Raw genomic sequence first — 15,151 nt, forward strand, 5'->3', positions numbered from 1 at the left:
CACAATGCATGAACGCATACCTAGCTGATGGCCGTTTGTGCCGCGAGAAGAATGGCAGGAAGGGAAGAGGAGGGATGGGGGGTGAAAGTGCATTTGAACTTGGCCGATGCCTTCTGCAATTTCCTCTGACCTGGCGTTAGTCTTTCCGTCAGCATGTCTGCCACATTAGGACTCGGCTTCATTCACGAGCAACATGTTTTAACTGTAGACGGTGTGCTCTTCGCAGAGAAGCACACATGCTCCCGCAGCAAGTTTTGTAACACACATGAGCCGGTCACATGTCTTCGGTTGACTCCAGAGTGGTGTAGTTTCTGCGCTCCGACAATTCCGCCTCGCTTCGCTAACGCATTGTTCCGTGTGTGGGAACCTTCTCCTATATTAATAAACAGGAGAGTTCCCTTCACACCCCCCCCCCCCCCCCACACACACTTTCTGCCCACATAATAAAGACTCTTCGAACACGAGAAAGGACAGTAGGGAAGGAAGAAAAGAGGAAGAAAGTTGCGCACTCTTCACACTTCAATGGAGCCTCGTACTTCAGCACACACACATCTCTGCCTCTCAGGCTGCTTTTGACAAAGGACAAGGGAAATGCACAGATCAAAGCCGCATAGTCGCTACCACACACAGCTCTGCTATATCGCCCGGGTGTGTGTGTGTGTGTGTGTGTGTGTGAATATACAGTAAGCTCAAGCAGATCTCTAATGCCCTTGAACAGTCCCAGGTGAGGACAGCATCTATTGAAAATACCTACTTAGTTTGTATATGACGTGCGTTAAATTAAACTGTTTCCATTTTTTTTTGTAGTAAATTAAATTGAAATAAACCCTAAATTATTCTAGCACTTAAAGGATTGCAGACATTAGCCAGCACTCTCCAAAGAAAAAAAAAAGATCTTTCAGACTAATTAAACCAAACAAATCATTTGTTTGTCCTTGTGCATATGATCTAATTAAAAATAAACAAACCGCAGGACAATGGTTTTATGAGGCAGAAAATTCCAATCAAGGACTGTAATTTTTCATTTTAAAGATTAGTTGTTTCTTTCTTTGGAAATAATTCAATCAATGCAGTTTTACTAATAAATAGGTTCAGGACTATCACATAATATGATGCATGCTGAAAAATATTAGAAAAGTTAATTGAATTCTTACATTTCACATTTTTAAAAGTAAATTGAGTTAAAAATTAGTACAGAAATATACAGTTTGTGCAAAATAAATGACCAAATACCTCAAGCTTTTCCCTTTAACAAGACTTTTTGGATCTCTTGACAGGTTTGACAAATAAATCAGCCTTTTTTAAATCTATAATAAAGTTTATAATAAAATCTATAATAAAATAAAGTTTATCTATGAATGACGGAAAATATCTTTAACCAGTCTCTGTGTGCTGTAAATTAATTGTCATTAAAACTATGAAATTTCTTCCACAGCACATTCAACAAATTGACAGAACTACAAAAACTATTTGCTTTGCCTTTCTCAAAAGAAAGTGCTAATAATTATAATATAATCATAAGATTAATCCCAACTAATTTTTAGTGAAATTTAAACTCAATTAAATTAGTCATTTCTGTTATTTAGAAAAAGCTGTGTCACGTCACATGTCTGTGTTACTGTGAAGTGATGAATTCATCTTGTAGACGTGGCAGGGCTCCAAGTCTGTTCAAAAGTGGCACTCTTAATTTAACATGGTAATGTATATTTGCTTGTTTAAAAGGAAAGTGTTGCTCGGCTCCAGAGAACCTATTTCTGGAATTGGAAAGAGCCATTATCTGCTATTTATAGCCAAGCACAGAAAACACATTCAGATTTCTCCTTGATGCATGAAATCACACTGCCACATTTCACTTTAAATGAGGGAGAGTGACATCACTGTCTCGGACAAACACACAGCAACATTCAGCTTCAAAAATCATGCAGGCGTGACTTCCAACAGTTTGCAACACTTTCAGGTAAAACAGCAGCAGAATCACGTTGTGCTTTTCGCAGTGATTAAGCAGTATATTACTATAGTGCTTAAATGGGAGCTTTAAAGAGAAAACATTCAACACTGAGATGTTTTGCCTTTATTTTCTCTCCATTTTCTGATTATAAAAATCCATAACACTAAGAAAGTCATGATGACAGATGAACAGCTCAAAACACACAGATGAATAATCTCAGAGTAGAAAAAAAAAAAAAAACTCACCTCATGGCTATGTTGTTCACAGAGAACATGGCTCTCCATTCAAAGTACCTGTAGGGTTTACACATGGCAGTATTTTAACATTCCCAACAGAAACGTGTCTGGAAAAGGGTAAATTACATTTTCAGTGTTTGTGTGCACATCTAGAAATAGTTCCTAATCCATTGTATAAACAGTGTTTGCAGATTCATAAAAAGACACAGTTGACAATGTGATGAGGAAAACGAAAAACAGGAAAAAAGCACAAGTTCAAATCAAAACATGAATTCTTACTTTTGATCATACATAAAACCGCATTTAAAATTGGGAATATCAGAGTATTGTTAGTTTTAAAAAAGTAAAACTAAGTTATCTGACACTAAATTATGAAATCTTTATTGTTCTTTAATAATAATAATAAGCTTTCAAGTGATAAAAATAAAAGCAAAAACATCAGATTTTGTGCAGGATCACAATATATTCCACGTAATCATGATATAGCACCTGCATTCAGGTAATATTACTCTTTTCTGGATGCCTCTGAACTTGGATGAGCAAAACCTGAAATGATCACTTTCTTGTCAACTTGACAAACTTTCAGATGTAGCAGACAGATTGTGTATTTGCAGAAATGTTAAAATTTGCTGCAGGAAATAAACCTTAAAAAATGTCCTGAGAAATGACTTGAATACTAGTAAGTGAGACATTTTGATTGCTGCTGCTCTACATAAAAATATCAAACCATGTAGCAGTTGTAAAGAAACGAAGCTGGGGCTCCAGAAATAACTTGTGCTATTTTAGTTATAGCATATTATTTCAGTTATTACCAACTCATTTTAGTGGGTGGATGAAGACAGGTTCCATCAAGATTTCACAGTTGTGGATATCTACACATGCTTATGTATTCATTTATTTTCATCAATATTTTAAAATTTATATAAATGTATTAGGGATATGTTTCAAGTCCTGTTGTCCCCATTTATTTTAGTCAAAACGTTTTAATCACTGTTTTCCTTTGATAGTCAACTGTTTTAAATTGCTCTGCAGTGCAACAAATTCATTTCAACAATATTCACAGAAATAAAAAAAATTCAATTTAAAAACTTTAGTTGCTGCCTAAAAACCTGGTTGTGAAAGTAATTTCAACTTAAACTGACTTAAAAAGTTAAACTTCATAAAACTTATAAAAAAGTTGAAAGTTGATGAGTCAATGTTAAAACATAAGTTGCCATGACTTACAAATCATATATTTTTTAGTGTATCAGTTTCCCACGGTGTACACAAACCAAAATTGTCCAAACAACTTAAAAAAAAGCCTTTTTGTCAAATGTTTTGTCTTTTTGTAAAATAAATGACACTCCATTTGATATACTGACATAATGCAAAGAAATTTACATTTTGAAGTGTCCAATTTCGGTGGCATGAATAGTTGTGGCCATTAAATCATAATATCTGTATCAAACTGACATGACCAATCAGTATTCATAATAACTACATGCCGTGCCTCTAAAGACCACTCCAAAGAAAAGCAGAGGAAATAATGTAGAGGAAGTGCAGCTGTTTAATAACTGGTTAACACCAGCATCAGGCTGGGTCTAGCCGGAGAAGCCATTGATTAGGATTTGCAAGCAGAAACACTGTGTCCTAATATAAATAGCCTGTGCATGAGCATGCCTTCTGACAGATTAAAACATCTTTGAAGTCTGCCATACATCACTTGAAACTCCCATCTTGGTTTTAAAGCTAATACGCTTAAGTCTTCCAGCAGTCAAAGCTGCTCCTTCACGAAATTTTAATCCCGGCTTTGATGATTTGTTATGTACTGCAGGAGAGAAAAGGAGAGAGAGAGAGAGAAAACAGTTAAAGTTGTACTGAACCTTTTACAGACAGACAAGCTTTGTATCTGTATATAGAGACCCGAGACATGACTAGCTGACCACCATTTTCCTCAACCCTGACATTTACAAATATGCTTAAAACCCCACCTGAAAAATAACATAAAAATAGTTATATAGTTTCTATAGCAACACACTGAAAATATCCTTGCCATTAAAGTGGCTAATAAATAATTAGAAATATATATAGAGTGCTGTGGATTCCTGCTAACATACGCAGAGGTCTTCAGAAATCACATAACATAGTTGCTGAGGATCAAAGCAACATCAGTAATGATTGGTGAGGAAAAACGAGAAGCCGAGGATATTAAAACTAAATGAATGTGGCCGACAGCGTTATGGGTTTATTACCCCCGCTGAAAGAAAACAAAAGTGCCCTGGAATTGACCACAAACAAACTGAACGCATTAAACAAAGATTGAAAACTCGAGTCAGCACAAACGCAAAACAGCCCATTATCCTTGTTATTGCTTAAATAAATATGCTGTTTAAAAAAATCATAATTGCTTAGTTATACTGAACATTGAGAGATGACAGTGTCCAAAGCAACCTAACAAACTTTTTGTGAAATGTTTTGCAAGATAGAAAGACATTCATCCATTTTTACATGTCTGGGGGCAGTTTAGAGCCTGTGTGTATGTGGTCCGTCAGCATAATTACATTTAGAAAATAAACTATTTTTTTTCAGATTGTATGATAAGAATTGTAAACTGGCAATTTTCTTTTGTAACAATTGCTGTTAACTGATGCAAATGTCTAATGTAAATTCTTATAGATTTCAGATTTTAATATAAATTGTTGCAAAAATGTTTAATTGTGCTTAGTAACTTTGAAATGGTGAAACCTTTTGGCTTCTAACTATCTAAAATATGTCTTGATACATGTCCAAACATGTTCTATATTATAAAGCTCCTTTAAATACTCTCAAAGGAGATGATGATTATGCGGCAGGAAGCTCCATTTAAATGTGAAATGGATAGTATTGCTAAAGCGTGTACGAAAAAAGCCCTTCCCCCATGGCTTTCGGCCCGCTGTCCCCGTTAACCTGCCTTCACTCATCCCTGTGAGCCGAGAAAAAAAGAAGCCACAGAAAGCCGAAGCATTTCATAGTTTATTTCTTTTAAATTCATTTTAATTTGTGTTTTGCAGATTTAATACAATCAAGACAAAGTAGGAGATTCGACTCCGACGTCAGAGCCACGGCAGAGAGAGGGGAGCCAGCAACTGGAAGTGCTTTAGGAAGGTGAGAGAGGGAGACTTGGGCCCCCTACGGGGGGTTTATTACAGTCAGACGGGCATGTCTTGCTTGCGTAGGGTCAGCAGGTTTACGCAGAAAAGCCTCCTTGGGGTTCTGGTAATGTAACAGCCATTTGCTACGCCATTGTCGAAGTGTTTTCTTGAACTTGTAGAGCCTAAACTCAGTGACCCGAAGTCCGTTTCTGACATGGAGGCTGCTAGATTTACATATCATCTGAAAACATACAAGGTTTCAATGCAGAACGGTTAAACAAAAGCACGTTATATTCAAAACAAAAGGCCTGTAAATTACAGACACAAACAGACAAAGAGCTTATTATCCCTCCAGGTCTTAAACTGACAAACGCAGGGAGCTATCGCTCATTGCAACAGCTTTAAAACATACGTAGTCTTGGAATTTCTTGAGCCTGTCAAAAAAGATATAAATAAGGATCATTGATGAGGCACCCGTATAAAGTTACATTTGCTGGATGCTCCTAAAAACATAAGGCAGACAAAAATTTGTGCTGAGCCCTTGAAAGAATGCCGGGCCAATCCTGGATTTAGAGTTTGGAGCTGATTTCTTCACAAATCAATGGGGTGCGGTCACTCGCTCACATGCAAACATTCGCACACGAACACACTCGCATACACAACGGCTTTCACACGTTCACTTACCCTGAAACACTGACGCTTGATAATACAATAAGTAGGCCAAAAGCCATGTGAGGATAGGATTCGAGTGTGCAAATAAAACAAAAATGACAGCAGGAGGGAAACCGAGTGGGAGAGAAAGAGACAGACAGACAGAGACTAAGAAAAAGGGCAGCGCATGCACACATGCACAGAAAAAGAGGGAATCAGGCTCATTCTATTTTGGTTGCTGTCAGCTCGAGGATAATCTGCAGAGGTTTTCCTGACTGAGATGGCAGACTAAGAGCAGGCTTAGTCCCTGAGCCATCTCACCATTCCCCTCACACACACACACACATCTTCACCACGACCTGCAACTGCACTTTAAACCTCAAACACTCACACACACCTCCGCCGATGACCACAAACCTGAGATTCTTGTCTTTAAAAATAAAAAAATGATGAAAATGAAAATAGCCTTTCAAAAAGGCTGTCACAAGTTGTAATATTGTAATATTGTTGGATCAACAAGTGAATACCAAGTGTTAGTTATGTAATAGCTGTCACATTTAAATGGAAAGGTTAAACAGTTTTTAAAACCATTTTATAGAAATGTTATACACTTACACAATTTATTAATTTCAATATTTTTTCCATAAAAATGTTGATATTTTAAACTTTACATATTTGTTTAATGACTTTAATGAGGGTTCCAATATATCCATATTGGGTTAATGAGACTTCAATGAGGGTTCCAATATATCCATCTTTATATATTTTTGATAAAATGCATTTAAAAATATCTAAAACATAGATTTATTAAACAATACGGCTTCAATATAGCATCAATAAATAAAAAAATCTCCCTTGTTAATCTTTAATAAACTCTGAAAAACAAAATACAAGTAGACAAATAGAAACAACAGCTTTTAATAACAATAACTCAAATAATAATGAGAGATTACTTTGGCATGCGAACGATGATCTGATAAGCCATTTGAACATCTGTTATCAATATTCTGGCCATAGTAGCACGGCAGCTCCAATCCTTTAAGGTTATGTGAAGCTGATGCCAAACTAATTCATCAAATGAGATTGAGATATGAGAGGCTGAACTGCATCCTGAAACAACAAAATAACAAAAAGCCTCTCATGCTCTGCCAAACACCATAATACGTGGGCATAATCGCGCCGCAGCAAAGAATGAATACGTTTGACAGTTGAACACGTTTATAATATGCGTAGACTTCTAGTGTGAACGAAGGCTTTGTGTGACATGTGCCATATAATTGGGGAGGCTTTAGGATACAGCTCTGGTAATCTGTAATACCCGTTACCAATGAGCATTGCCCTTTACAGCACTGGGGCTATTATTTCCTCAAGGTGCTTGTGGAAGTGTGAGAAACATGATTTGAATGTTCCTTTGTGCCTCATTTGACAGCAGCACACACATACACACACATGCAGCGCTGATGATGATGACAGAGTGAGAGACAGAGCTGCCACCATGCTTTTCTCGGCACTCGGAGACCTGGCCACTAGCTGCCCCTGGCAAATCGCTGAGAAACAAACGTCAAGCACCGTCACGCAAATCGCACTGCCAACAGTCACCACAGCCACACAATTCCTGGCTCCCGAGGGAACAGGGCCACAGCCAAAAGAGACAATGTTTATTAATGACAAATTAATCAGTCACCAAGAGTGATTACAGAGGTGAAGATTGATTATCACGCTTAGAAATTCTGATTGAGTGCAAAATTAAAAGAACCAATGAGGGTAATAAATGACAGTCTGTTTATTACAATCCCAATTTATCAACACTCTTGTGCTATATGTATGCCATCACTAAAAAGTTTGGGATTGGTAAGATTTTTTTTCTTTCTTTTTTGCTAGAAACTAATACTTGCATTCAGCAAGGATGCATTAAAAAGTGATTTCTATATCAAATAAAAGTTGTTCTTTTAAACTTTCCACAAAAATTTCATAAGCAGCACAACTGTTTCCAACACTTATAATAAGAAATGTTTTTTGAGCAGCAAATCAGCATATCAGAATGATTTCTGAAGGCACTAAAGACAGGAGTAATAATGCTGAAAATTAGTTTTACCATCACAGTAATAAATGACATTTTAAAACATTCAAATATAATTTTTTTATTTTAAAAGTCATAATATTACTATTTTACTGTATTTTTGTTCAAAAAAATGCAGCCGTGATGAGCAATAAGAAACCTCTTTCATTTATTTAAAGACATGTATTTTAAAAACTTACCAAACCCAGACCTTTGAATGGTAGTGTTTTATTGATTATATCAGTGATAATCACTATACAGTTATGAGAGTGAATTTCACTAATAACATTACTCATAAAGTTCAGAACAGATCAACAAATCAACTGCATAATTTTGGTAACCTTAAGTACAGCTGCTACAGTTTAAATGTCCTTCCATTTTTAGAAATCTCTAGATTTGTCCACATCCACTTCTAGAGCAATAATACAATTTTAAGAGCTTGTCATTTTGTTTTGTTTGGTCAATCTGTAAAGAAAAAATGTATCAACACATGAAACGACCACAGCAGTTGAGCAGAAGTAGTAAGTAGTAATCCTAATATGGCTTGAATGTGTTTCATCACCTCATTAATATTCATAACCCAGGTAAATTGTGTCCCACTCATTTTTAAGACCTTTACTTTTAGGTTTAATCAGTTCTTCAAAAAACAAACAAACAAACAAAAAACAACAACAACTAACTAGCTAAAAGTTAATGAATAAGAATGTAACACAGGTAATCTCACACTATTAGCCACTGCTGCGCTTGAGTTCAGTAAAGTCCAGTGAGATGAGCAAGAACAGGTCCGACCCAGCAGCACATTCCCACAGTAACTAAGGGGGATTTCCAGGCCATCTCCATATGAACCAACTGACCTGAGTGCAGTGAATGGAATACTGTTCTGCTCGGTGAGCTGCACGGACAGTCTGGGACAGAGGATGAGAGGGCTGACCTATCCGTACATTCCTGAACTGGGCAGGGCCGAGTAAAAGAGAAAGGCTTGTTGATATACTTTGGTGACATTTCCCCGCTGGCTTAATTAGGTTAGGCCTGTGAGCTGATTAATCTATGCTTGTGCTGGTTATCCTTAAACTGCTCTAACCTGTACTGAGGTCTGAGAATCCAGCCTGCCTGGCTGTCTGTGCAGATGGCCATGCAGACAGCAAACTCTCTCGATGCTCATTATGAAAGAAAGCAGCTCAGCCTATGCAGCAACTTTGGACGAATGTAGATGCAGCCATTCTCCATCATACAGGCATAGTGGTCAAACGATATGGACCAGTGCTGATACCTAGAGAGTGGAATAGCCAAAATAATGCTGATATATGCTGAATGCAATTGATGTTTATTAAGAAATACAAGTAGATTGATGCGGATAATGTCAAAATGGTCAAATATCGGTCGGTTGATAAATCACTACTATGATTGCTCTCTCACTACACACACACAGCTGTGCTCTTCTGCATCATTAATCAGTGCACTAGCTGTAGCCAACCCTTGTCCCGAGGGAAAAAGTATTCAGGAATGTTGCATGTGGATGAAGGTATGACAGACACATACATGATCATCTACTGCGTGTTCACATAGGTCTACCCACTTACTCCAGAAAGTCCATTAAAACAATGGAGAACATGGACAAGCACATACATTCTCCATGTGACTGCTCACAACCTCCCTTACATTATAGGTCAATAGCAATGAGCACTGTAGAATAATTATTTTAGGTCTCAGGATCGAATTGGGATAAATTTCTCCTTCCATTTATATGTAAACCAAATACTAAGCAACCCCACCTGTGGGCATGGAAAATATTGTTGCTTCTGACAGACAACGTGCTTTCCACACCATCTTGCCATGATTTATTTAAAAAATAAATGAACAGTGTGATAAACAGTCGCACTAGCATGTGGTCACCATCATGAGTCCAGACTCTTTTTCGCGAGAACTTAATCAGAGTGATCAGTTTTGAATGGTTGTAGAAGGAATAGTCACTATACTAACTGACACACGCAACTTTTAAACTCCATAGTTTAGTACTAAGTAAGCAATAATCTCTTTCCATCAAACAGGCTAACTTTGCACTAATTTAAGACTTGATGTACTTTAGCATTTCAGAAGGACATCTACGGACACTCCTATGGTGGACTGGGGCAAATCTTTCACCGTGGAAGGTGGGACGATGGATATGAAGCCTCAGGAGATCTAATGGACCCGACTGGATGGATCTGTCTGGAAGTGTGTCAGACACTCGGTGCTGCTTAGCCATGGGCGTCACCCACTCTAGCCCTGTTTAACACTCCACCTGCACAACCTTCCTTGCTGCGGCAGCCTTTGTTCCAAGCCAGTAAACCGGTCGCAGTCTGCCTTAAACGCCATTGTATGATGGTATTGTATGTTCTACCTTAAAAGTGGTCCAGGCTCGAGGAGGCTGCCCCAGTGCCATTGGAGTGCAACGTGAGCGCAGAGAGACAGGAGTGAACAATAGAGCTGCAACCTAGACGCCAGAGCACAGCACTGCAGACACTGGGGTAAAGCCAGTATTATGGCATGCTATGGGGACAGGCTACTACGAGCCTTTCATTTTCATTTGCAAAGCCTCAAAAATGTGTGCAAAAGCTTGACAATTTCCATCAGAAATTCAGCAAGCAATCTAAGCAGAGTGTTCCAGACAAATCCTCTTAGAGAGCAAGAGCATGGCTACCTGGACATGTACCAAGACAAAGTCCTATGCCGCTGGCTAGCAAAAACCATCACACCTCAAACCCCAAAGCGTTCGATGTCTGCAACAGCAGTGACAGGGTTTGTGATGTGGAGAGTTTTCTTTGAATGTGACAGTGGGTACCAATAGTTAGAGAGAGGTATAGAGACTGTGGGTGTAGTGGTGGGTAGAGAGAGAAAGACAGACAGGGATGTGGGTGTGATGGCACCATGCATTATATGTACAATGCAGCAGCCGATGCCTTAAAACGAGGCAATGCACTGTCCATGAACTGTGGGCAAGCCTTTATCTCATTAAGCAGCCTCTCACTGTCTCTCTAAATGCCAAAAAAGGTTGTAGACTGTAAAGGTGTTTGTGTATAGACTGCAATAAATACTCTTTGGCCTCATTTTGCATCATTCCTTTGTTGAAATGTTGCCGCAATGCCATTTCAAACAGCATTCAGATGTGCCACAATAGTGGCAATAGGACAAATGGTCCACTAAAACACTACGGAAATGGAACGAACCACGATGGAGTGTGGGTGAACTCTTGACAACCCCATCTCTCGACATTTATGATCATAACAATGCTTTTAATCAAATTTAATTAATTGGTTGCAGGGGTCTTTGGTGATGTCCTCCAGCTGCATATCTTTAAGGTCTAGTACCTTTAGGGATATACATCTATGTTAGCCAGAAACCAAAAATGTAAGGCCCTGTTAGCACTTGCATACCACAGTAGCTATGCTATATGCTAAAGCCACGTCACATAGCATGATGGACTTAACACACAAACAAACAGATATGCACACATTAAAAAATATGACGTGCACATCTACAAAGTGAGCAGTTGAGGGCTCTCTGAGGTCAAACACAAGTGTACCGAGCCTTTAGCATGACGCTCTCCATAGTACTTTGTGCTGCTCTCAAATGAAGAGATGTGAAATTGAATGTGAATAATGTAAGACATGGTGGGATAGTTCACCCAAAAGTTCTGTCAACATTTACTCACTCTCATATCATTCCAGACTTATATTAATTTCTTCTGTGGTACACAAAAGAAGATATTTTGAAAAATGTCTTGGTTACCATTGACTTCCACTGAATAGAGAGTCTTTCTAAAAATATCCTTTTTTGTGTTCCACACAAAAATCATACAGACTTAGAACAACATAAGGGTGACTAAATTATGACAGAGTTTTAATTTGATCCCTTTAACATACATTAAACTCGACAAATGCAAAGGAATCAGATCTTCTCTTTCTAACCTTATCGCTCCAACAATGAACCCTCAGCTGATGCTACCCACCAGTGCATCACATGACCTGTATACTGGCATTTCTTCATTGACCCCCCCCCCATGCACACTGTCCCTTTATACACACGGCTAGCTGCTTCCTCTCTCCTCTTACAGTTGCGCTTCACTGTTGACTAAAATGTCTTTGTTTCCAATGCCGGCAGGCTGATGACAGAGCGCCCCTCTCAGCTCCCAAGAACCTAACCCGTGCACATAACAGGAAAACGTCACAAGTTAGGGTCTCAGGGATTGTGAGAGGCACATTTGCAGACTGACTGCCAACCTGTAACAAAATTCGAACACACTAATGTGTCCCACAGCAACAAAAAATGAAAAAATGTATGGCTATAAAAGGCCTATCTACTCTGGATTTCTGTCCATTCCCCCATTCCCCCGGACACTTGTTTGTCTGTCTGTCTGTGACACAACAAGTGCAACCTTCAGCTAGACACAACATTGACCCATCTCTCCCTCCCCCAACAAGCTCGATCCCTCTCTTTCCCCAACACCCCCACTCAGTCTTTAACAACGAACAATACAGGCACTTTGCGAAAAATGCCCTTGGCTCCAGGTAAACTCTCCACCAGCTCTTGTCTTGCTCTCAAAAGCATTCAACGCTTATCATAAAAAGCTCTCAGTATAGTTGCTGTGACTTACTACTGGTGTCCCCGACGTGCATCACTGGTTAAACCGCTAAACTGTAACATTACCTAAACCATGAAATGTTAATACAAGATAATACAAGAAAATTTAGCTTACTGCTAACTGGCAAGTCCAATACAAGCAGCTTCAGACAAAGGTAATGAAGACACTAACAGATGCTACAGCTGTGGGTGGGGAGAAGCAGAAAATGGTTTTAAACTCACCCTGGTGTGAGGATGAGGATGAGTATGAAGCCGATCACAGTTTTCTCGCAGCCTGCTCGATAAGAAAACGGGTGAGAGAAAGAGAGAGAGAGAGAAATCTCAGATTTCAACTTTTGTTGCTAGACCTGCTGACAAAATCATGCAGATTTGATAGGCTAGAAAAAGGCAGAGTCATACTGGAAGGCTATTCGAGTGAAATGAAAGAGGAAGAATGAAAGAGAGGAGAGGTGGACAAGAGGCGAGTTGGATGGATGGTAATATCAAAGTAAAGGTCCGTACGTCCATATTACAGATTGCCGACAAAAGCCGCAGAGGTGGAGAGCGTGCCGAAGGGTGGTGTGATGGCACTGAGGATGAGAGATGGTCCAAGCAGCAGCCAGGGCCACACCACCAGCAAATCATGCCAGTCTGCTGGATCTCAGGAGAGGAGGGGGTGAACACATGCACACACACACAACACAGCACAGAGACTCTCACTCATTCACTTTACCTCACTCGTCCAGCGCTGCTCAGCCGCGGCAACTCCGTTCGTGCGTTTATCCCTATTCCAGGTCTGGTTTGATTGGGTAATGGAAAACAGGAAGCCTGCTGCTGCCAAAAACCCCGGGCTACGTCCCACCAAAAGAGCACGTCTGAGAAGCAGCAAATGCATCAATGCACCGCATTACTGGCTCTCGACTCTCGCTAGCTTGCTCTCTCCACACTCCCTTCTTCTCTTTCACTCTCCGTATCTGTCTTACATTTCATTTTCTCCCTCCCTCGCCATCTCTCTCGCCTGCTCTCTCTCCCAGGACACACACATGCACACTCTTCCTCTCTCTCATAGTTGAGCAGACTGAGATGCATGAATAATTGGAAAGAGGAGGGGGAAAACGTAGAAGCGTGACACCCCTGGTCCCTCTTTCCCTCTTTATAAATCCATGTTGAAAAACGTTGTAGAAAGGGGGGAAAACAGAGAAATATCATCCATTAATTTGCTCGCACAGCTGTGATCATTTAAAGCCAGAGGCCCACTTCTCTGCAGTATCAACCCGAAGGGGGGAGGATGTTGGTGGAGAAGGAGAAATAGTGTAGAAAAAGGCATAGACTTTCATGCTTTTTGATTTTTTGTCATTTTTACTTCATTGCTTGTAAAATATTTTGGTATTCCCAATGACATTGACATTCTAGAAGTTCTCTATCACATGCCTGACATCATAAACACTATCCTTTAAAAAGAGAATGAAAGTGAGGGAGAAAGACAGAGATAGAAAAAGAGGCCCTAGAAACACAGCTACATGATGTGCTTGGCTTATAGAGGCTACATTTAATCTCCACTGGCTCCCCCAGGCTTGGGCAAAGCGAGGGGGGAGAGCAGCCCGAGCTGATGGGGGAGGGACAAGCAGAGCAGGCAGGGAGGCTAGTGACGGACAACAGCACATGGGATTAAATCAGCGACTGGAGCTGAGAGAAGGCAAACCAGCACCACACTGCCGTCTTCCTCTCTTTCCTTTACTTGCTTCATGATCTCACAGTCTCTGGCTAATCTCTAGGTGTCACATGCAGAATGAGCATTATATCCTCTGTAATGAGGACGGGACATGCGTGTAGGCATTTTGGCGGTAAAACTGCGATGCTATCTATTTTACATTTCCCCCTTGGCTCCATGGCCCCCACCAATGCTATCCTCATTTATCACCCTCTTTCGTCCAGATACAGAAAGCCATCAGTGAGGTGCTAATATTAGACCGCCTTTGACTGTGCCGGCTGCCGCCTAGAGCCTATAGCGAGCAGACAGGCACACACGTATATATACATGCACACAATTACATATGCATGCTAAAGACCTAGAAAAGCAAATTAAAGCATATTTGCTGCATGATGGGCAATGCAAATAGAAAGTTCATGGAATACAGTGCCATGTGACAAAATAGTTGGACTGATTGACAGCTGTTGGCTACTCCCTGTAACAATGCAAATGTTGCTGGGAATTAAAACAAATATGCTACGAGATTTTTAGCATGCATGTATAATTGTGTCCCTGTATATACCATGCCTGCTTATTACATTGGATATTCAGTGTAAAATCTCAGCTCTTTAAATCAGTCACCGCTTGCTTGTAAAAATATCCAAGTAGTTAAAATTATACTGAATGAGATCAGCACTTGTTCACTGTGTGGGCCACTGGAACAACCAGACAATTGTGATTTTTTTTTAAGAGCATATGGCTTTTTTTTCTCTCTCTCTCGTGGCAATCCACAAACTGTTTATGAGCCCACCCCAGCAAAATTGTATAGTATTTCAAACACTGAATCCAGCCATTCCC

At 39.7% G+C, this 15,151-nt stretch overlaps 1 long non-coding RNA gene across 2 annotated transcripts; it reads right to left on the bottom strand.

Annotated features, from left to right (window-relative positions):
- Positions 1–5,161: 5,161 nt before the first annotated feature.
- LOC132108035 (uncharacterized) lies at positions 5,162–13,938 on the bottom strand. 2 transcript variants are annotated; one of them, XR_009424399.1, is made up of 3 exons: positions 13,337–13,938; positions 12,847–12,898; positions 5,162–5,535 (listed from the first exon to the last, which is right to left on the bottom strand). It is a non-coding gene; the product is annotated as an uncharacterized LOC132108035 (long non-coding RNA). The 2 variants fall into 2 exon arrangements; XR_009424398.1 differs by lacking the exons at positions 12,847–12,898; positions 13,337–13,938 and adding an exon at positions 5,979–6,417.
- Positions 13,939–15,151: the final 1,213 nt, after the last annotated feature.

Source organism: Carassius carassius, chromosome 28 (assembly GCF_963082965.1).
Source record: "Carassius carassius chromosome 28, fCarCar2.1, whole genome shotgun sequence".
In the NCBI taxonomy this organism is placed as follows: Eukaryota; Metazoa; Chordata; class Actinopteri; order Cypriniformes; family Cyprinidae; genus Carassius; species Carassius carassius.